The 23462-nt window shown below is 46.4% G+C and overlaps 1 protein-coding gene and 1 long non-coding RNA gene across 2 annotated transcripts in view; one reads left to right on the plus strand and one right to left on the minus strand.

The window, feature by feature from the left end:
• LOC149979942 (uncharacterized) overlaps positions 1–23462 on the plus strand; it is a 391469-nt gene that overhangs the window by 114427 nt on the left and 253580 nt on the right. The gene's annotated exons all lie outside the window — the stretch shown is intronic.
• LOC110533380 (follistatin-related protein 4) overlaps positions 1–23462 on the minus strand; it is a 250493-nt gene that overhangs the window by 51874 nt on the left and 175157 nt on the right. The gene's annotated exons all lie outside the window — the stretch shown is intronic.

A 23462-nucleotide genomic window follows, 5' to 3' on the forward strand; every position in this document is an offset into this window, starting at 1 on the left:
GCACCCCACTAAGCAAGTTATTTTGAATAAGACATTTTTTAACTGTAAGTTCACTAGTTCATAGACTTTGGCCACGATTGGGAATTTGGAGATCTCCTCTCTTTAGCAGTGGGAGGACATAAGCTGATTTCCAAATGCTGGGTATGGAATTGGTCAAGAGACTCAAGTTGAAAATGTGAGCCATAGGTTCAGTAATAATACCAGCTGCTATCTTTAAGAGGTAGGCGTCCGGGTTGTCTGGACCTGCAGACTTTTTAATGTCTATTTCCTTTATGCTTTATACTCAAGAAGAATTGAAGCTGTAATCACTGCCAAAGGTATTTCAACAAAGGACTGAGTAAAGGGTCTGAACACATCTGTAAATGTGATATTTCAGTTTTTTATTTGTAATACATTTTAAAACATTTCTACAAACCTGTTTTTGCTTTGTCATTATGGAGTATTGTGTGTAGATTGAAATGGGGAAAAAACTATTTAATACATTTTAGAGGCTGTAACATAACAAAATGTGGGAAAAGTGAAGGGGTCTGAATAATTTCTGAGTGCATTGTAAGTTGCTAAGGATAACTGAGGAAATGTCCTATTCTATGCAACAGCCAATCGTCAAATCCTTATGGAGCTAAATTTCCTGAACCATAAAAAAACAATTGTTTCCAGTTACATTGTTACGGTGAGTGAATGAGGACCCAAAAGCGAACTAACTTAAACAGAGCTTCTTTAATAACCAAACATAGGTAGGCTCAGATAGACCGGCAGATTCCGACAGGACAGGACAAGGTTACAGCAAACATGACGATAGTCTGGCTCAGGCATGAAACACAACAAACAAGAATCCGACAAAGACAGGAGCAGAAACAGAGAGAGATATAGGGACCTAATCAGAGGGAAAAAGGGAACAGGTGGGAAAAGGGGTGACGAGGTGGTTAGGAGGAGACAAGGCACAGCTGGGGGAAAGAGGGGGAGAAAAGGTAACCTAACAACGACCAGCAGAGGGAGACAGGGTGAAGGGAAAGGACAGAGACAAGACACAACATGACAGTACATGACAGTACCCCCCCACTCACCGAGCGCCTCCTGGCGCACTCGAGGAGGAAACCTGGCGGCAACGGAGGAAATCCTCGATCAGCGCACGGTCCAGCACGTCCCGAGAGGGAACCCAACTCCTCTCCTCAGGACCGTACCCCTCCCAATCTACGAGGTACTGGTGACCACGGCCCCGAGGACGCATGTCCAAAATTCTACGGACCCTGTAGATGGGTGCGCCCTCGACAAGGATGGGGGGGGGGGGGAAGACGAGCGGGGGCGCGAAGGACGGGCTTGATGCAGGAGACATGGAAGACCGGGTGGACGCGACGAAGGTATCGCGGAAGAAGAAGTCGAACTGCGACAGGATTAATGACCCGAGAAATACGGAACGGACCAATGAACCGCGGGGTCAACTTGCGAGAAGCCGTCTTAAGGGGAAGGTTCTGAGTGGAGAGCCAAACTCTCTGACCGCGACAATATCTAGGACTCTTAGTTCTACGCTTATTAGCAGCCCTCACAGTCTGCGTCCTATAACGGCAAAGTGCAGACCTGACCCTCTTCCAGGTGCGCTCGCAACGTTGGACAAAAGCCTGAGCGGAGGGGACGCTGGACTCGGCGAACTGAGATGAGAACAGCGGAGGCTGGTACCCGAGGCTACTCTGAAAAGGAGATAGCCCGGTCGCAGACGAAGGAAGCGAGTTGTGGGCGTATTCTGCCCAGGGGAGCTGTTCTGACCAAGACGCAGGGTTGCGAAAAGAAAGACTGCGTAAGATGCGACCAATAGTCTGATTGGCCCGTTCTGCTTGACCGTTAGACTGGGGGTGAAAGCCGGAAGAGAGACTGACGGAAGCCCCAATCAAACGGCAAAACTCCCTCCAAAATTGAGACGTGAATTGCGGACCTCTGTCCGAAACGACGTCTGACGGAAGGCCATGAATTCTGAAAACATTCTCGATGATGATTTGTGCCGTCTCTTTAGCAGAAGGGAGCTTAGCAAGGGGAATGAAATGAGCCGCCTTAGAGAACCTATCGACAACCGTAAGAATAACAGTCTTCCCCGCTGACGAAGGCAGTCCGGTGACAAAATCTAAGGCGATGTGAGACCACGGTCGAGAGGGAATGGGAAGCGGCCTGAGACGGCCGGCAGGAGGGGAGTTACCGGACTTAGTCTGCGCGCAGACCGAACAAGCAGCCACGAAACGACGCGTGTCATGCTCCCGGGTGGGCCACCAAAAACGCTGGCGAATGGAAGCAAGCGTACCCCGAACGCCAGGGTGGCCGGCTAACTTGGCAGAGTGAGCCCACTGAAGAACGGCCAGACGAGTAGGAACGGGAACGAAAAGAAGGTTCCTAGGACAAGCGCGCGGCGACGGAGTGTGAGTGAGCGCTTGCTTTACCTGCCTCTCAATTCCCCAGACAGTCAACCCGACAACACGCCCCTCAGGGAGAATCCCCTCGGGGTCAGTGGAGGCTACTGAAGAACTGAAGAGACGAGATAAAGCATCAGGCTTGGTGTTCTTAGAGCCCGGACGATAAGAAATCACGAACTCGAAACGAGCGAAAAACAGCGCCCAACGCGCCTGACGCGCATTAAGTCGTTTGGCAGAACGGATGTACTCAAGGTTCCTATGGTCAGTCCAAACGACAAAAGGAACGGTCGCCCCCTCCAACCACTGTCGCCATTCGCCTAGGGCTAACCGGATGGCGAGCAGTTCGCGGTTTCCCACATCATAGTTACGTTCCGACGGCGACAGGCGATGAGAAAAATACGCGCATGGGTGGACCTTGTCGTCAGAGAGGGAGCGCTGAGAAAGAATGGCTCCCACGCCCACCTCTGACGCGTCAACCTCGACAACGAACTGTCTAGAGACGTCAGGTGTAACAAGGATAGGAGCGGATGTAAAACGATTCTTGAGGAGATCAAAAGCTCCCTGGGCGGAAACGGACCACTTAAAGCACGTCTTGACAGAAGTAAGGGCTGTGAGAGGAGCTGCCACCTGACCGAAATTACGGATGAAACGACGATAGAAGTTTGCGAAGCCGAGAAAGCGCTGCAGCTCGACGCGTGACTTAGGGGCGGGCCAATCAATGACAGCTTGGACCTTAGCGGGATCCATCTTAATGCCTTCAGCGGAAATAACAGAACCGAGAAATGTGACGGAGGAGGCATGAAAAGAGCACTTCTCAGCCTTCACAAAAAGACAATTCTCTAAAAGGCGCTGGAGGACACGTCGAACGTGCTGAACATGAATCTGGAGTGACGGTGAAAAAATCAGGATGTCGTCAAGGTAAACGAAAACAAAGATGTTCAGCATGTCTCTCAGGACATCATTGACTAATGCCTGAAAGACAGCTGGAGCGTTAGCGAGGCCGAAAGGAAGAACCCGGTATTCAAAGTGCCCTAACGGAGTGTTAAACGCCGTCTTCCACTCGTCCCCCTCCCTGATGCGCACGAGATGGTAAGCGTTACGAAGGTCCAACTTAGTGAAAAACCTGGCTCCCTGCAGGATCTCGAAGGCTGAAGACATAAGAGGAAGCGGATAACGATTCTTCACTGTTATGTCATTCAGCCCTCGATAATCTATGCAGGGGCGCAGAGACCCGTCCTTCTTCTTGACAAAAAAAAACCCCGCTCCGGCGGGAGAGGAGGAGGGGACTATGGTACCGGCGTCAAGAGCTACAGACAAATAATCTTCGAGAGCCTTACGTTCGGGAGCCGACAGAGAGTATAGTCTACCCCGGGGGGGGGGTGGTTCCCGGAAGGAGATCAATGCTACAATCATACGACCGGTGTGGAGGAAGAGAGGTGGCCCTGGACCGACTGAACACCGTGCGCAGATCGTGATATTCCTCCGGCACCCCTGTCAAATCACCAGGCTCCTCCTGTGAAGAAGAGACAGAGGAAACAGGAGGGATAGCAGACATTAAACATTTCACATGACAAGAGACGTTCCAGGAGAGGATAGAATTACTAGACCAATTAATGGAAGGATTATGACAAACTAGCCAGGGATGGCCCAAAACAACAGGTGTAAAAGGTGAACGAAAAATTAAAAAAGAAATGGTTTCACTATGATTACCAGAAACAGTGAGGGTTAAAGGTAGCGTCTCACGCTGAATCCTGGGGAGAGGACTACCATCCAGGGCGAACAAGGCCGTGGGCTCCTTTAACTGTCTGAGAGGAATGTCATGTTCCCGAGCCCAGGTCTCGTCCATAAAACAGCCCTCCGCCCCAGAGTCTATTAAGGCACTGCAGGAAGCTGACGAACCGGTCCAGCGTAGATGGACCGACAAGGTAGTGCAGGATCTTGAAGGAGAGACAGGAGTAGTAGCGCTCACCAGTAGCCCTCCGCTTACTGACGAGCTCTGGCCTTTTACTGGACATGAAGTGACAAAATGACCAGCGGAACCGCAATAGAGACAGAGGCGGTTGGTGATTCTCCGTTCCCTCTCCTTAGTCGAGATGCGGATACCTCCCAGCTGCATGGGCTCAGCACCCGAGCCGGCAGAGGAAGATGGTAGTGATGCGGAGAGGGGGGCAACGGAGAACGTGAGCTCCTTTCCACGAGCTCGGTGACGAAGATCAACCCGTCGCTCAATGCGAATAGCGAGTTCAATCAAGGAATCCACGCTGGAAGGAACCTCCCGGGAGAGAATCTCATCCTTTACCTCTGCGCGGAGACCCTCCAGAAAACGAGCGAGCAAAGCCGGCTCGTTCCAGCCACTGGAGGCAGCAAGAGTGCGAAACTCAATAGAGTAGTCTGTTATGGATCGATTACCTTGACATAGGGAAGACAGGGCCCTGGAAGCCTCCTCCCCAAAAACAGATCGATCAAAAACCCGTATCATCTCCTCCTTAAAGTCCTGATACTGGTTAGTACACTCAGCCCTTGCCTCCCAGATTGCCGTGCCCCACTCACGAGCCCGTCCAATAAGGAGAGATATGACGTAGGCGACACGAGCAGTGCTCCTGGAGTAAGTGTTGGGCTGGAGAGAAAACACAATATCACACTGGGTGAGGAACGAGCGGCATTCAGTGGGCTCCCCAGAGTAACACGGCGGGCTATTGATTCTGGGCTCCGGAGATTCGAAAGCCCTGGAAGTGGCCGGTGGATCGATGCGGAGATGGTGAACCTGTTCTGTGAGGTTGGAGACTTGGGTGGCCAGGGTCTCAACGGCATGTCGAGCAGCAGACACTTCCTGCTCGTGTCTGCCTAGCATCGCTCCCTGGATCCCGACGGCTGAGTGGAGAGGATCCGAAGTCGCTGGGTCCATTCTTGGTCGGATTCTTCTGTTACGGTGAGTGAATGAGGACCCAAAAGCGAACTAACTTAAACAGAGCTTCTTTAATAACCAAACATAGGTAGGCTCAGATAGACCGGCAGATTCCGACAGGACAGGACAAGGTTACAGCAAACATGACGATAGTCTGGCTCAGGCATGAAACACAACAAACAAGAATCCGACAAAGACAGGAGCAGAAACAGAGAGAGATATAGGGACCTAATCAGAGGGAAAAAGGGAACAGGTGGGAAAAGGGGTGACGAGGTGGTTAGGAGGAGACAAGGCACAGCTGGGGGAAAGAGGGGGAGAAAAGGTAACCTAACAACGACCAGCAGAGGGAGACAGGGTGAAGGGAAAGGACAGAGACAAGACACAACATGACAGTACATGACATACATATTGTTTATTGGAGACAACAGAAGCAGTTTTGAGGCTGTGTATGTCTAAAGCACCTGAGACAGGCGTAAAGCATCTATAGATTTAAAGAGGATAAACCAAGTAATAAAGTGGTGTCTGTTTGTAATGGAAGCCCTGTGGGCCAGGTCCCACTATATAGGGAATAATGAGCCACTTGGGACGCAACCATGGTGTATTATTCCCATCTGATGACCTGCAGGGAGATGAGATGTATAGCCTGTCTGAATTTCACATGTGAACACGCAAAGTGTTCCAAAAACACATGTTTTCATGTGATCACGTGATCTTATGTGACGATAATGTGATAACGTGACAACATGTAAAGCAACATGTGATCAAATGAACTACACATGTGAAACCCTGATCACATGGGAAGTGTGATCCCAATGGCCAGAACAGAGCAAATGTAATGGCATATATTTGAAACCATTCCACCAATTTCGCTCCAGCCATTACCACGAGACCATTCTCCTCACTTAAGGTGCCACAAACCACCTGTGAAATGTGTCTATGTCTCACATACATTAATTTATAAGCATTTCAGGACCAATAGTTACTTACTCTATTATAGATATCAGTATGTGTTGGCAAATATTCCGCATACTGGAGAAAATTGTGTTCAGATAATGCACTGAACTCTTGGTCATTTAATCCATGTGATAACCAATACGGTTTTGTACCATTGGTATTTGCTTGTGGTGTGAAGGACACTTTAAACCTTGGACAAATGTTATTCATCTTACAAGGATATGCTTGTTTCCTAAAATGGAATCTGACATTTGAAATCTCTTCTTTGTGCACAAAACCTTTGAACTTTTTTACTTTCTGCCCTAGTTGAGTTGAAGCCAAGAACACACTCCGTAGTCCTCTCATTACTGACCTCCAAGCCATATGTGAGGATCTGCACGTTCCCTGGAATTGTTTTCCAACTTCATTTGGTAAGATCAAGCCTGATTAAAAAAAGACCAACACACATCTGATAGCCTAATATGCAATTTTACAATCGAGTTAATCTTTAATTCTTGTAAAAATACCCGGGAGAGGCATGTTCTTATTAAACAGTGCCGAAGCCTTTGACAGGGGTAAATTACCTTTCTTGTTATAAAGCCCTTAGTGTTCTAGAGGAGGGGGTTAACAAAGATTAATTGCCTGCAGCAGAATTTTAAAAAAAAACAACACAATACACACAGGCACAGACACAGACACAGACAGACACACACACTTTTTGGGCAGTACAATTTTTTGTCCATTGAAAATCTGATTTTCCCTAACCCCTAACCCGAGGACAGATCCACTGTGGATTAGTGTTAACCAAGGACAGATCCACTGTGGACTAGTGTTAACCGAGAACAGAGCCACTGTGGACTAGTGTTAACCGAGGACAGATCCACTGTGGACTAGTGTTAACCGAGGACATATCCACTGTGGACTAGTGTTAACCGAGGACAGATCCACTGTGGACTAGTGTTAACCGAGAACAGATCCACTGTGGACTAGTGTTAACCGAGGACAAATCCACTGTGGACTAGTGTTAACCGAGGACAGATCCACTGTGGACTAGTGTTAACCGAGGACAGATCCACTGTGGACTAGTGTTAACCGAGGACAGATCCACTGTGGACTAGTGTTAACCGAGGACAGATCCACTGTGGACAAGTGTTAACCTGAGGACAGAGTCACTGTGGACTAGTGTTAACCGAGGACAGATCCACTGTGGACTAGTGTTAACCTGAGGACAGAGTCACTGTGGACTACTGTTAACCGAGGACAGATCCACTGTGGACAAGTGTTAACCTGAGGACAGAGTCACTGTGGACTAGTGTTAACCGAGGACAGATCCACTGTGGACTAATGTTAATTGAGGATAGATCCAATGGAAAGATCCAATGCCACTCTTTAGGGTCAATATTAGGTCTTGCTGCTTTTCTGAGTGTACAAAACCACAGGGTGCCAGACAATGGGTTTGAGTTTAAACATGATTTGCAACTTTTCAGTTGAATGTCATTCTGGGTTTTATTCATAAAACTAGGAAGGGGGATGGTGACAGCTAAGTATTTTCAGCGAAATAGCTAAGTAACAGTTGTGCATTAATGGCCCATTAAGTACATTAAGTACAGTGTGCATTAAGTACAGTTTTCCTGCTTTGGCTTTTAAGGGACAATGAATGGTATTGATGGGGATCTTATAGTGTGTTATGGTATTGTGAATATTGGTTCACATGTCAGCTATACTAGGACATAGATTTTAGCAAGCTGCATTAAAAATGCACTACTGTAATCAACAGACATAGAAATAAAGCACAAAAAAAACTGTTACCACAACAGCAAAAACATTTACAGTACTGAAAAAGAGGATGCAGTTGCAGCTGACCTTAGAGAGCCGTTTTATTTCTCTCTTTGGTGAGGTCAGGGTGTGATATGGGGTGGGCATTCTATGTTTTGTTTTCTATGTTTCTTTATTTCTATGTTTCTATCGTTGTCTCTGATTGGGAATCATACTTAGGCAGCCCTTTTTACCCTCGTCTCAGTGTGGGTAGTTGACTTTGTTAGTGGCACTATAGCCCTCTTAAGCTTCATGGTTGTGTTTATTTTTGTATTTTTTTTGTGACATTTTAAATAAAAAGTAATGTACTCCCACCACGCTGCACTTTGGTCCACTTCTTACGACGCCCGTGACAGCAATAACTAAGGTAGTCTTATGGAATTTTGCAATCAGGTGCAATTAATGCTTTGCCTGGCCAGCTCATAGATCTGTAGCTACACAGATAAAATACTATACTTCTACGTGAGCTAATGAATGCAGTTTCACATTGAGACAGAGTGAGAGCACTTATCGAGCGTTAGGCTCGGGCAGCTTAGCTTTCCTCGAAGACATGCTAAAGGAGTTTAAAGGACCAATGCAGCCGTTTAAAAAAATCTCAATATCAAATCATTTCTGGGTAAATATTGAGGACCTCAATTCAAATGATCAAACTTTTTTTTTTTTAAATAGCTTCTTAGAAAAAAGTTATTTTCTCATGCAAGAATTTTGCTTGGAGTGGTCTGATTGGGGAGGGGAAAACTGAAAACTAACTGTTATTGGCAGAGAGGTTTGGAACTCTCATATTGGTCTATTAGCTAATTTACAGCCTGGTGATGTCACCAGGCAGGAAAAAACTCAATCCCACCATAACAGGCAGACATTTCAGGCAGTCTTTTCAAACAGCTCTTACACTAAAGGGCATTATCATTTTCACAATATTATTCCAACCCCATTGTGTAGAAATATGCAGTATATAACACATGATAATCACATTAATCACATGATAATGACTGCACTGGGCTACTATTCACTTTTTGTACATTCACGTCTATCTCAAGTGAATGTACAACACAGAGAGGCTGCTGCCTACATACAGACCTGAAATCATGGATCACTTGTCACTTTAATAATGCCACTTTAATAATGTTTACATATCTTGCATTACTCATCTCATATATATATATATATATATATATATATATATATATATATATATATATATACAGTGCCTTGCGAAAGTATTCGGCCCCCTTGAACTTTGCGACCTTTTGCCACATTTCAGGCTTCAAACATAAAGATATAAAACTGTATTATTTTTGTGAAGAATCAACAACAAGTGGGACACAATCATGAAGTGGAACGACATTTATTGGATATTTCAAACTTTTTTAACAAATCAAAAACTGAAAAATTGGGCGTGCAAAATTATTCAGCCCCCTTAAGTTAATACTTTGTAGCGCCACCTTTTGCTGCGATTACAGCTGTAAGTCGCTTGGGGTATGTCTCTATCAGTTTTGCACATCGAGAGACTGACATTTTTTCCCATTCCTCCTTACAAAACAGCTTGAGCTCAGTGAGGTTGGATGGAGAGCATTTGTGAACAGCAGTTTTCAGTTCTTTCCACAGATTCTCGATTGGATTCAGGTCTGGACTTTGACTTGGCCATTCTAACACCTGGATATGTTTATTTTTGAACCATTCCATTGTAGATTTTGCTTTATGTTTTGGATCATTGTCTTGTTGGAAGACAAATCTCCGTCCCAGTCTCAGGTCTTTTGCAGACTCCATCAGGTTTTCTTCCAGAATGGTCCTGTATTTGGCTCCATCCATCTTCCCATCAATTTTAACCATCTTCCCTGTCCCTGCTGAAGAAAAGCAGGCCCAAACCATGATGCTGCCACCACCATGTTTGACAGTGGGCATGGTGTGTTCAGGTTGATGAGCTGTGTTGCTTTTACGCCAAACATAACGTTTTGCATTGTTGCCAAAAAGTTCAATTTTGGTTTCATCTGACCACAGCACCTTCTTCCACATGTTTGGTGTGTCTCCCAGGTGGCTTGTGGCAAACTTTAAATGACACTTTTTATGGATATCTTTAAGAAATGGCTTTCTTCTTGCCACTCTTCCATAAAGGCCAGATTTGTGCAATATACGACTGATTGTTGTCCTATGGACAGAGTCTCCCACCTCAGCTGTAGATCTCTGCAGTTCATCCAGAGTGATCATGGGGCTCTTGGCTGCATCTCTGATCAGTCTTCTCCTTGTATGAGCTGAAAAATTAGAGGGACGGCCAGGTCTTGGTAGATTTGCAGTGGTCTGATACTCCTTCCATTTCAATATTATTGCTTGCACAGTGCTCCTTGGGATGTTTAAAGCTTGGGAAATCTTTTTGTATACAAATCCGGCTTTAAACTTCTTCACAACAGTATCTCGGACCTGCCTGGTGTGTTCCTTGTTCTTCATGATGCTCTCTGCGCTTTTAACGGACCTCTGAGACTATCACAGTGCAGGTGCATTCATACGGAGACTTGATTACACACAGGTGGATTGTATTTATCATCATTAGTCATTTAGGTCAACATTGGATCATTCAGAGATCCTCACTGAACTTCTGGAGAGAGTTTGCTGCACTGAAAGTAAAGGGGCTGAATAATTTTGCACGCCCAATTTTTCAGTTTTTGATTTGTTAAAAAACTCTATCTACTGTATTTTATACCATCTATTGCATCTTGCCTATGCCGCTCGGTCATTGCTCATCATATATTTACATGTATATATTTATATATATATATATATCCATTCCTTTACTTAGATTTTTGTGTATTAGGTAGTTGTTGTGGAATTGTTAGATTACTTGTTAGATATTGATGCACTGTCGGAACTAGAAGCACAAGCATTTCGCTACACTCGCAATAACATCTGCTAACCATGTGTATGTGACCACAATTTGATTTGATATCAAACATGTAACAAACATTACAAAATGTACTGTTTCAAGTTAATTGTTTGGGTTAGTTGCTATGCTATCTTGTTAGACAGCAAGCCTATGTTACTAAGCATGCGTGAGAACATTCCGTTCCATAGCACATTGTGTGTGACTGCTAGCAATGGCCTCAGCCGTTAGTGTAAGTCAGTAACCAACATAGGTGTCAGGGCCTAGCTCTTGTCAAGTAGTAGGATGTCAGACCACTGTGAGATCTATAGAGACTTGGGGAGAGGCTGTGGTCATATGTCACTGGCCTTGGGGCAGTTGTCACCCTCACCGCTCCGTGGCGACACTTATGGCAGATGGCAGGGCAGGAAGCCAGACGGTGAGGTGAATACTTACAGTCAAAGGGACTCTGATGGGAGACAACAGTAAATGGTGGCTGACAATGCTCAGCTGTCCCGGTCCATGTGTCTGTGCCTTTCCTCACTGTCCCGGTCCATGTGACTGTGCCTTTCCTCACTATCCCGGTCCATGTGACTGTGCCTTTCCTCACTATCCCGGTCCATGTGACTGTGCCTTTCCTCACTATCCCGGTCCATGTGACTGTGCCTTTCCTCACTATCCTGGTCCATGTGACTGTGCCTTTCCTCATTGTCCCGGTCCATGTGTCTGTGCCTTTCCTCACTGCCATGGTCCATGTGACTGTGCCTTTCCTCACTATCCCGGTCCATGTGACTGTGCCTTTCCTCACTGTCCCGGTCCATGTGACTGTGCCTTTCCTCACTGTCCCGGACCATGTGTCTGTGCCTTTCCTCACTATCCCGGTCCATGTGACTGTGCCTTTCCTCACTATCCCGGTCCATGTGACTGTGCCTTTCCTCACTATCCCGGTCCATGTGACTGTGCCTTTCCTCACTATCCCGGTCCATGTGACTGTGCCTTTCCTCACTATCCCGGTCCATGTGACTGTGCCTTTCCTCACTGTCCCGGTCCATGTGACTGTGCCTTTCCTCACTGCGATGGTCCATATGACTGTGCCTTTCCTCACTGTCCCGGTCCATGTGACTGTGCCTTTCCTCACTGTCCCGGTCCATGTGACTGTGCCTTTCCTCACTATCCCAGACCATGTGACTGTGCCTTTCCTCACTGTCCCGGTCCATGTGACTGTGCCTTTCCTCACTGTCCCGGTCCATGTGTCTGTGCCTTTCCTCACTGCTATGGTCCATGTGTCTGTGCCTTTCCTCACTGTCCCGGTCCATGTGACTGTGCCTTTCCTCACTGTCCCGGTCCATGTGACTGTGCCTTTCCTCACTGTCCCAGACCATGTGACTGTGCCTTTCCTCACTGTCCCGGTCCATGTGACTGTGCCTTTCCTCACTGTCCCGGTCCATGTGACTGTGCCTTTCCTCACTGTCCCAGACCATGTGACTGTGCCTTTCCTCACTGTCCCGGTCCATGTGACTGTGCCTTTCCTCACTGTCCCGGTCCATGTGTCTGTGCCTTTCCTCACTGCTATGGTCCATGTGACTGTGCCTTTCCTCACTGTCCCGGTCCATGTGACTGTGCCTTTCCTCACTATCCCGGTCCATGTGACTGTGCCTTTCCTGACTGTCCCGGTCCCTGTGATTGTGCCTTTCCTCACTACCATGTTCCATGTGACTGTGCTTTTCCTCACTGCCATGGTCCATGTGACTGTGCCTTTCCTCACTGGTCTGTGTGACCGTGTGACAGTACACCCTGTCCTGTTTCCTCTGAGGACAGAATGGAAGGAAAATAACATTCACTTTCCTCTCAAGTAATAATCGCATGTTCAGTTTGACCTAGTCAAAAGCATTTTTTTCAAGAGCGAAATGTTCTTTGTAGAGTATAAACTGATATGATACTTCTCTTGTTATATTTTCTCTCAGTGTTGATGGCTAAGGGTAAGAAGGACAACAAATGCTGTTTATAGTGAACCTTACTAAAAAGACAGCACTAATTCAGGAGGACACGTCATACTCTTCTGTACCTACCAGTCTTGATTTCAATATTAAATAAACCCACATTGCCATTTTGGGGTCAGTTAAATAGAACGTTTTATATTGCAATCTTAACTGTTCGATTTAACTTTGATGTTTTGTCCAAAATTATGTACAATAACTTCAGTGACAACTCTCGAAATACTGCACTGTGTGCAAGCACCCAACACAGGAATCCCAAAATGATACTAGTGCAATATTTATTTTAAACAAGAAATAATCTGTGCAAATCTCTACAGATAATCTGAAACAGAACACACAAAACCCACAATTAACACGACCAAACCAACTAACACGACCGATATAGATTTTTAACGACTGCCAGTCCATAAGTCCGTCAGTTCAACATTCCTCTCAATGAGGACAATCTGTCGCGACTGTTGAAGGAGGAGGACCAAGGTGCAGCGTGGTGAACGTACATATTCTTTATTTAAGATGACGCTGTCAATTAACAATACAAACAAACCGTGAAGCTAAAGGCTATGTGCCCTAAACAAAGTCAACTTCCCACAAAGAAAGGAGGGAAAACGGGCTACCTAAGTATGGTTCCCAATCAGAGACAACGATAGACAGCTGTCCCTGATTGAGAACCATACCCAGCCAAAACATAGAAATACAAAAATCATAGATAACAAAACATAGAATGCACACCCCAAATCACACCCTGACCAAACCAAATAGAGACATAAAAAGGGTCTCCAAGGTCAGGGCGTGACACAATCGTTAATTACATGGCTCTCCTTCTTTCAGACAGGTTTTCTTGCAAAGAACTTCATAACAATGGTTACCTACAGTGTGACATAAAATTATTGCATTAGTTATTAACCAAGCCAATAGGGCACAGAGTGAAATACTCAAAGGTTTCTAGAAAAGGACCCGATGAGTTGATTAAGTTGATTAATTGCTTTGAGATCTCTCCTGGGCTCTTGGTTCCTGGAGCAAGAAATCACTTGAAAATAGGTCTAGAAGCCACCAGTCTGCAAAATTATTACATTGCTAATTACGGACTTGAAAATTCATATTTTTCCTATTACTTGAAAATGCTTGTTATTCTGACTTGAAAATTCTTATTCATTCCTGCAAAAAATCCTCTGCATTGTAGAGTATAGAGATACCAATAGCACCACTTTATATAAAACAAGAAACAATACCCTTCCTTGCTGTTTCCACAGTTCATGTAGAGGTAAGGACAACATTGCAACATGGGCTATGTTTGAACATGGGAGTTCTGTAGGTTGACCTTGATGAACAAAACGCTTGCTCTACCACTAAGCAGGCTAAATGCATGATTTCCTTGAGGCAAAGGCTATGTTGCTAGTAGCCAAGTCAGGGAGACACTGACAGAGTGTCTCTGAAGGCCTCGCTCTCTCTCTCTCTCTTTTCCTCTCTCTCTTCGATAACCCAGATGTAGTGTGTTTGTCAGTTCAGCTCCTCGTGCTCAGCCAACGACACCAGGCAGGGATGTTTCTCTGCAGAGTTGTTATAGACAGCCAGACATCTCTGCAGAGCACAGTATGATATGATCATTAATTTCATACCAGACAATGGTTGTGAGATCGATATTGATTGAATACATGAACAAAAATGTACATCTCAAAAAGTGTATTCACTCAATGGATTTGGTTTTCTAACATAACAGATTTTCCAGAAGTCCTCACTGTAGAAGTCCTCATTGCAGTTATGTGTTTTTACCATCAAATACTATTTAACGTGGGATAATGCTTACAGAGAACTTACTCAAACAATACAATAACAATTAACACAAATATCTTTGTTGTATCACACTCTTTCAAAAGGCGTTTTTTTAAACTGTATTTTAAAAAAAAAATCTGCTTTGTTCCAGGGAAGTCTACGCTGATGGTGACAGGAGGGTGTACAGTTCTCCACAACAGATTCGGGCTGATCAGAGGAACACTTTCTCTGGGTCTGACAACACTTTGTCTGGGTCTGACTCTCTTCTCCAGGGGAAGGGGGGGGGGGGGGGTGTAGAGTGGGACACTCCACTCCCAGACACACTTGTTTGAAGTTGCAGGGGAAGCATCGAAACACACAGAAAGAGTGAATCAATGGAGGCATGATAATGAATTATTTCCTTGCTGGAGCAAGAGTTGGAGTGAGATATAAAAGAAGACAACATGCTGTGCAGCTAACAGCCGGGGGCCTCTGTGTGTGAATAATGGTGTGACGGTTCCCAAGGACTCCTGGCACAATTTGATGGTGGAAAAAGAAGGAGATGGCGAGGAGGATGGAAGAGTAGAAGATTCTGGGTGTTCAGGGGTTACAGATTTGTCCTGAGCCATTCCGCAGGACACGATGATACGCATCTCTCCGCTTAATTAGAGAAGAACTATTGAAGGGGTGAAATGAAAAGAGTTGAAATGAAAGAGAACGAGAGATGGGAGGATTATCCTCCAGTAATTATCATAGATATTAGATGGCTGGTAGCACAACGCCTCTCCAGTTAGAGTTCACCTTTTTAATGATCAAGTGACTCACTGATGATGTTGGAGATGGGAAATATTTGAATATTACATTAACTTAACTAAGTGTTTTTCTGTCAGATCTTGTATTACATTTCCCCCGGCTGGGCGTCTTTTATTCAAACTCAAGGATGGGACATTAGATTGGAGATTATTAAGACTTTGAGTGAACAGTGAGTTCTCATGTAGAAGAAAAGAAAGCCAAACATCCTCTCGGTGAACTCTGCTGGAAGTCCTTTTATTAGACAATTATTTTGGCTGGCAAACATGAATGATCTTCCAACATTTCCCTGTAATTGTTTGATCTGACAGCCAACTGCTGAAACACTAATGCATTACTTTTTGATCTCCTTTCTAGATGTATTTAGCTGTCTGTGTAAACAAGTGGATAATAATTCTGCCAGCCTAACAAGGATATGGATTTATTTGCATTATACAGCTCTGCAGTATCATTTTACATATGGTTGGATGTTTCTATTGTAAAAAGAAAAAACCCTGTGGTATTTTACAATGTTCAAGATGTTGGATCATATTTTCTGTTTGCCATTTTATATTTATTGAAGCTTCCTTCAGGTCTCCCTGTACGGACATCTTTAGTTCCTTTATCCAGACACCCATTGTACCTGTACAATGAAATGTGCGGTTTAGGCTCAAGTGTAACAGACAAGTTAATGAGCGTAAACACTTTCCTTCTGTACTGTCCTCCTCTTCTCTTCTCGTCTTCTCTATAGGGAGGGCTGCACTGTTAAGTGCCTCACGAAAGAGATTATTCCAAGATTACAGAGGCACCTACAGTTGCCATGGTGACTCGCTTCGCTTGTCTCAAGGTGGTATGCAGAACACTCGAATCCTCTGACTTCTCGTTGTTTGCCGTCTGACCGTTGGCAGTATTTAAGGGGCTGCCTGTGGAAACTGTAAAACTGTGGACGTGTGGAGGAAGAGATGTGGTGACAGGACATTCTCTGTTTCTGTCACACATTATTAAGGGCTAACACAGCAAACCAACAGAACGTAATTACCTCAGCGCACAGCTGACACAATGAATGTGCCGGAAACCATAAAAATACTCTATTGGAAATTATCCGTGAAGGCCGTGGAGTCATAATGAGCCTTCAAATAAAACACCAATGTGGAACCGAGAGGAGCTGGAGCAGAGGAGAGGAGCCAACCTGGGAGGTAGACAGGTGGAATAGACCTTTAGTATAGCTATCTAAAGTCACTCTCTCCTATGCTTAGCTAATGATATTCCACTACTCACTGCAGGCTACAACTTCATGTGTGGTTATTTGTTGGACATAAAGATTGAGGTTGTCCACAGTTGCAATTTCTAATGTACATGTAGGCTGTTTTTCACTAGCTGGGAAAGTTAGAGAGAGAAAACTATGAAAAATGTGCTGCGGACACTCTCTGGTGACGGAGAGAAGCTTTGTCTTTCTACGGGTGGGTTTAATTGACTGTGCCTTTGCTAATGTAGTTATTTTCATCCCTTGGAGAGCTGTGATCTTGTGATAAGCGTACCCTTCTGATGGCCTGTGTAATCTTCCCCTGTGGAGCATATAGATCACACACAGACAGGGGACTGGCGCGAGCCGCTCTTCCTGACCTTCACACAGACGGGACTGGCACGAGCCGCTCTTCCTGACCTTCACACAGACAGGGAACTGGCGCGAGCCGCTCTTCCTGACCTTCACACAGACAGGGGACTGGCGCGAGCCGCTCTTCCAGACCTTCACACAGACAGGGGACTGGCGCGAGCCGCTCTTCCTGACCTTAACACAGACAGGGGACTGACGCGTGCCGCTCTTCCTGACCTTCACACAGACAGGGGACTGACATGTGCCGCTTTTCCTGAGCTTCACACAGACAGGGGACTGGCGCGTGCCACTTTTCCTGAGCTTCACACGGACAGGGGACTGGCACGAGCCGCTCTTCCTGACCTTCACACAGACAGGGGACTGACACATGCCGCTCTTCCTGACCTTCACGCAGACAGGGGACTGACACATGCCGCTTTTCCTGAGCTTCACACAGACAGGGGACTGGCGCGTGCCGCTTTTCCTGAGCTTCACACAGACAGGGGACTGACAAGTGCCACTTTTCCTGAGCTTCACACAGACAGGGGACTGACACGTGGCGCTTTTCCTGAGCTTCACACAGACAGGGGACTGACACGTGCCGCTTTTCCTGAGCTTCACACAGACAGGGGCCTGACACGTGCCGCTTTTCCTGAGCTTCACACAGACAGGGGACTGACACGTGCCGCTTTTCCTGAGCTTCACACAGACAGGGGACTGGCGCGAGCCGCTCTTCCTGACCTTCACACAGACAGGGGACTGACACGTGGCGCTTTTCCTGAGCTTCACACAGACAGGGGACTGACGCGTACCGCTCTTCCTGAATTTCACACAGAATTTCACACAGAGGCCATTCCCCCCCCACTGCAAACCCTGCCCCTCAGCACATTCCATCATGCGCGCGCGCGCACACACACACACACACACACACACACACACACACACACACACACACACACACACACACACACACACACACACACACACACACACACACTTTCCAACCAATTACACTTGTCTCCCCTTCTTTTCCCTATTTTTCCTCTCACCTCCTCCCCCTGACCCTTCTCTCCTCCTCCCCCTAACCCATGTCTTGTCCTTCCCATGATCCCTATCTCCTCCTCCCCCTGACCCCTGCCACCTCTTCCCCCTGATCCCTTTCTCCTCCTTCCCCTGATCCCTGTCTCCTCCTCCCCCTGATCCCTATCTCCTCCTCCCCCTGACCCCTCGCTCCTCCTCCTCCTGACCCTTATCTCCCCCTCCCCCTGACTCCTCCTCCCCCTCCCCCTGACCCCTCTCCCCTCCTCCTGCTCCTGACCCCTCTCTCCTCCTCCTCTTGACCCCTCTCTCCTCCTCCTCCTGAACCCCTCTCTCCTCCTCCCCCTGACTCCTATCTCCTCCTCCCCCTGACCCCTCTCCCCTCCTCCTGCTCCTGACCCCTCTCTCCTCCTCCTCCTGATCCCTCTCTCCTCCTCCTTCTGACCCCTCTCTCCTCCTAGTCCTCCTCCTGACCCCTCTCTCCTCCTTCCCTTGACTCCTATCTCCCCTATCTCCTCCACGACACTCTGTTTCAGTCACTTGATTAATTAAGCAGATCTGCTGACGGTGCCAGCCAGCGCAGCTCGGCATGTCCTTATAATTCCATTATTAACGGCAACCATGAAAAACAAATAGACTCCCAGCGAAGGGAGCTCTGAGCACAATGCCTCTAACTCCAGCATTCCCTCTCCTCCCTCGTATTGCATCGTTCTTCCTCTCCTCTCCTTTCCTCTACTCCCTTCTCTTCTCCGGCCGTGACCCCACTCTCCGACGAAGTCTCAGGAGGAGTTGGGATATGCAAAAAAAACATCTAATTGATACAAGTGTGAAATAGGACAAATATAACCACCCACAATAGAGAAATACTGTACGCACATACAGTGTGTAAGAGTCAGTGTACATTTATCTCAGCTCCACCACAGGCACTGCGGCTATTCGACGACCATCACTTATTCTGATTTGTAAAGAACAAGAGGTCTCTTCTTCTTTTGGCTGAGACAAGCTCTCAAACTTTCCATCATTTATGAACTCACTGCCTTCCTGAAGACAAACAATGTATACGAAATGCTTCAGTCGGGTTTTCGACTCCCATCAAAGCACTGAGACTGCACTTGTGAAGGTGGTAAATGACCTTTAAATGGCATCAGACCGAGGCTCTGCATCTGTCCACTTGCTCCTACACCTTAGTGCTGCTTTTGATACCATCGATCACCACATTATTTTGGAGAGATTGGTCAACACGGACAAGTTCTGTGAAGGACCTCAGCGTTACCCTGGACCCTGATCTCTCTTTTGACGAACACATCAAGACTGTTTCAAGGACAGCTTTTTCCCATCTACGTAACATTGCAAAAATCATAAACCTTCTGTCCAAATATTATGCAGAACAATGCTCTACTTTCCGGCTACCTGGATAAAGCACTAAATAAACTTCAATTAGTGCTAAATACGGCTGCTAGAATCCTGACTAGAACCAAAAAATGTGATCATAATACTCCAGTGCTAGCCTCTCTACACTGGCTTCCTGTCAAGGCAAGGGCTGATTTCAAGGTTTTACTGCTAACCTACTTGCTCCTACCTATCTCTCTGATTTGGTCCTGCCGTACATACCTACACATACGCTACGGTCACAAGACGCAGGCCTCCTAATTGGCCCTAGAATTTCTAAGCAAACAGCTGAAGGCAGGGCTTTCTCCTATTCCATTTTTATGGAATGGTCTGCCTACCCATGTGAGAGACGCAAACTCGGTCTCAACCTTTAAGTCTTTACTGAAGACTCATCTCTTCAGTGGGTCATATGATTGAAGGTGAAGGTGAACGGAAAGGTTCAGGAGCAATGAACCGCCCTTGCTGTCTCTGCCTGGCCGGTTCCCGTCTTTCCACTGGGATTCTCTGCCTCTAACCCTATTACAGGGGCTGAGTCACTGGCCTACTGGTGCTCTTTCATGCCGTCCCTAGGAGGGGTGTGTCACTTGAGTGGGTTGAGTAATTGATGTGATCTTCCTGTCTGGGTTGGCGCCCCCCCTTGGGTTGTGCCGTGGCGGTGATCTTTCTGGGCTATACTCGGCCTTGTCTCAGGATGGAACGTTTGTGGTTGAAGATATCCCTCTAGTGGTATGGGGGCTGTGCTTTGGCAAAGTTGGTGGGGTTATATCCTTCCTGTTTGGCCCTGTCCGGGGGTATCATCGGATGGGGCCACAGTGTCACCTGACCCCTCCTGTCTCAGCCTCCAGTATTTATGCTGCAGTAGTTTATGTGTCGGGGGGCTAGGGTCAGTTTGTTATATCTGGAGTACTTCTCCTGTCTTATCCGTGTCCTGTGTGAATTTAAGTATGCTCTCTCTAATTCTCTCTTTCTCTCTTTCTTTCTCTATCTCGGAGGACCTGAGCCCTTGGACCATGCCTCAGGACTACCTGGCATGATGACTCCTTGCTGTCCCCAGTCCACTTGGCCGTGCTGTTGTTCCAGTTTCAACTGTTCTGCCTGCGGCTATGGAATCCTGACCAGGTAGCACCGGACGTGCTACCTGTCCCAGACCTATTATTTGACCATGCTGGTCATTTATGAACATTTGAACATCTTGGCCATGTTCTGTTATAATCTCCACCCGGCACAGCCTGAAGAGGACTGGCCACCCCTCATAGCCTGGTTCCTCTCTAGGTCTCTTCCTATGTTTTGGCCTTTCTAGGGAGTTTTTCCAAGCCAACGTGCTTCGACACCTGCATTGCTTGCTGTTTGGGGTTTTAGGCTGGGTTTCTGTACAGCACTTTGAGATATCAGCTGATGTACGAAGGGCTATATAAATAATTTTGATTTGATTTGATGAATGCTACTATTTGTTAAATACTCATTGGGCCAAAGCAGATATTTTTCTGACTGAAAAATGGTCTGTGATTATAAATGTACAGTTATATCACGAAGGGAATTGGACATTTATTCACAACCCTCCTGACAGACCAGAGCAAAGACTAAAGCAACAGGATGCTGGAAACAGAAGAAAATAAACAACAATGCTATGCTGAACTGTCAGATGCCTAAGTAGACAAAGTAGATCAATGCAAATACCATCACTTCTTGAGGGGGGTTTCTAAAGCCAGATACCATCACTTCCTGAGGCAGGTTTCTAAAGCCAAATACCATGACTTCCTGAGGGGGGTTTCTAAAGCCAAATACAATCACTTCCTGAGGGGGATTCTAAAGCCAAATACCATGACTTCCTGAGGGGGGATTCTAAAGCCAGATACCATCACTTCCTGAGGCAGGTTTCTAAAGCCAAATACCATGACTTCCTGAGGGGGGGTTCTAAAGCCAAATACAATCACTTCCTGAGGGGGATTCTAAAGCCAAATACCATGACTTCCTGAGGGGGGATTCTAAAGCCAAATACCATGACTTCCTGAGGGGGATTCTAAAGCCAAATACCATGACTTCCTGAGGGGGATTCTAAAGCCAAATACCATGACTTCCTGAGGGGGGATTCTAAAGCCAAATACAATCACTTCCTGAGGGGGATTCTAAAGCCAAATACCATGACTTCCTGAGGGGGGGTTCTAAAGCCAAATACAATCACTTCCTGAGGGGGATTCTAAAGCCAAATACCATGACTTCCTGAGGGGGGATTCTAAATCCAAATACCATCACTACCTGAGGGGGGTTTCTAAAGCCAAATACCATCTCTTCCTGAGGGGGGGTTCTAAAGCCAAATATCATCACCAGCTGATTGGGGTTTCTAAAGCCAAATACCATCACATCTTGAGTGGGGTTTCTAAAGCCAAATACCATCACTTCCTGGGGGGGGGGGGGGGTTTCTAAAGCCAAATACCATCACTTCCTGGGGGAGGGGGGGGGGGGGGGGGGTCTAAAGTCAAATACCATTACTTCCTGATTGGGGTTTCTAAAGCCAAATACCATCAGTTCTTGAGGTGGGTTTCCAAAGTCAAATACCATCACTTCCTGAGGGAGGTTTCTAAAGCCAGATACCATCACTACCTGAGGGGGATTCTAAAGCCAAATACCATCAGTTCTTGAGGTGGGTTTCTAAAGTCAAATACCATCACTTCCTGAGGGAGGTTTCTAAAGCCAGATACCATCACTACCTGAGGGGTGTTTCTAAAGCCAAATACCATCACTACCTGAGAGGGGCTTCTAAAGCCAAATACCATCACTTGCTGAGGGGTGTTTCTAAAGCAAAATACCCTCACTTGCTGAGGGGGGGTTTCTAAAGCCAGAAACCATCACTTCCTGAGGGGGGTTTCTAAAGCCAGATACCATCACTTCCTGATTTGTGTTTCTAAAGCCAGATAACATCACTTCCTGATTGGGGTTTCTAAAGCCAAATACCATCACTTCCTCAGAGGAGTTTCTAAAGCCAAAGTGAACTCCAACTTTGGAATGAAATGTGTCTGCCTGTTATAGAACAGAAGCCTCTCCCTACACAACAGCATCTTACCAGTGAATGTCGTTGTCCAGTATATCTACCAAGCATGGCATACACAGGGAGAGCTTGTGTGGAAACACCTGAGCTAACCTGGCATCTCAACTTCATTTCCCTTTCACAAGGGAGAACAACTCATCGCAGGAATATCCATCCATAGAATATAAACCATAACACAAGATGAGCCTCTTCTTAATAAATATACCCACTCCTTGTTTTAGTCACACGTAACACATCAGCCTTGAACAATGTCTGATCAATGACATGTTTTATTAGTCCCAACCCTCTCCTTCATCCCCCTGTTAGACATCAGTTATACCCTCCTCCAAACAGACCCACCGCCAGCCATGCTCACAGCCCATCTGGAGGCTGAAAGCAAAGTAACAGTATAATGACAACAATGATTACACTAAAACCCAATTATTACTACTGTATGGTTAATGACTGTTGAGGCTTAATGGACCTGTGTTTTTTGCGAAAGCCTTCAAAATTGTCCCACACCATCTACTGCTAACAGCCTGTTTATCGGCTTTGTCCAATTGGGTGGACCGTCCTTTTCGGTCTGGGCTATCCATTTTGGGGCTCGGATCGCATATCTGGTTTCTAATCATACTGGCTGAAATGTATGGGGGAGAGATGTTAGGTGGTGTAGAGATGGCCTCTCAGAGGTAACGCAACTCCAGTCATAGGGTGGTTTTGTCATCCTCTGTTCCAGCCCAAATCCAAACTGCCATTATTGTCTGTGTGATTAGGCTTTATTAGTCCTGATGACCAGGTGCTCTCAGCCACAGCTCAGCACAGCTCAGAGGCCAATAATGAGACCTGGCTTGGCGAACAAGGCAGAGGATTGCCAGATTGTTGCGTAGCCTGAGCCAGGTTTATCTGGTCTGATCCGGTCTTATCCTGATGAGGTGGCCTGAGAGAGGGGAAAAGAGAAAGAGAGAGAAAGAGAGCGAGATA

This window comes from Oncorhynchus mykiss, chromosome 10 (assembly GCF_057628025.1).
Source record: "Oncorhynchus mykiss isolate SJ-2025 chromosome 10, ASM5762802v1, whole genome shotgun sequence".
Lineage (NCBI taxonomy): Eukaryota > Metazoa > Chordata > Actinopteri > Salmoniformes > Salmonidae > Oncorhynchus > Oncorhynchus mykiss.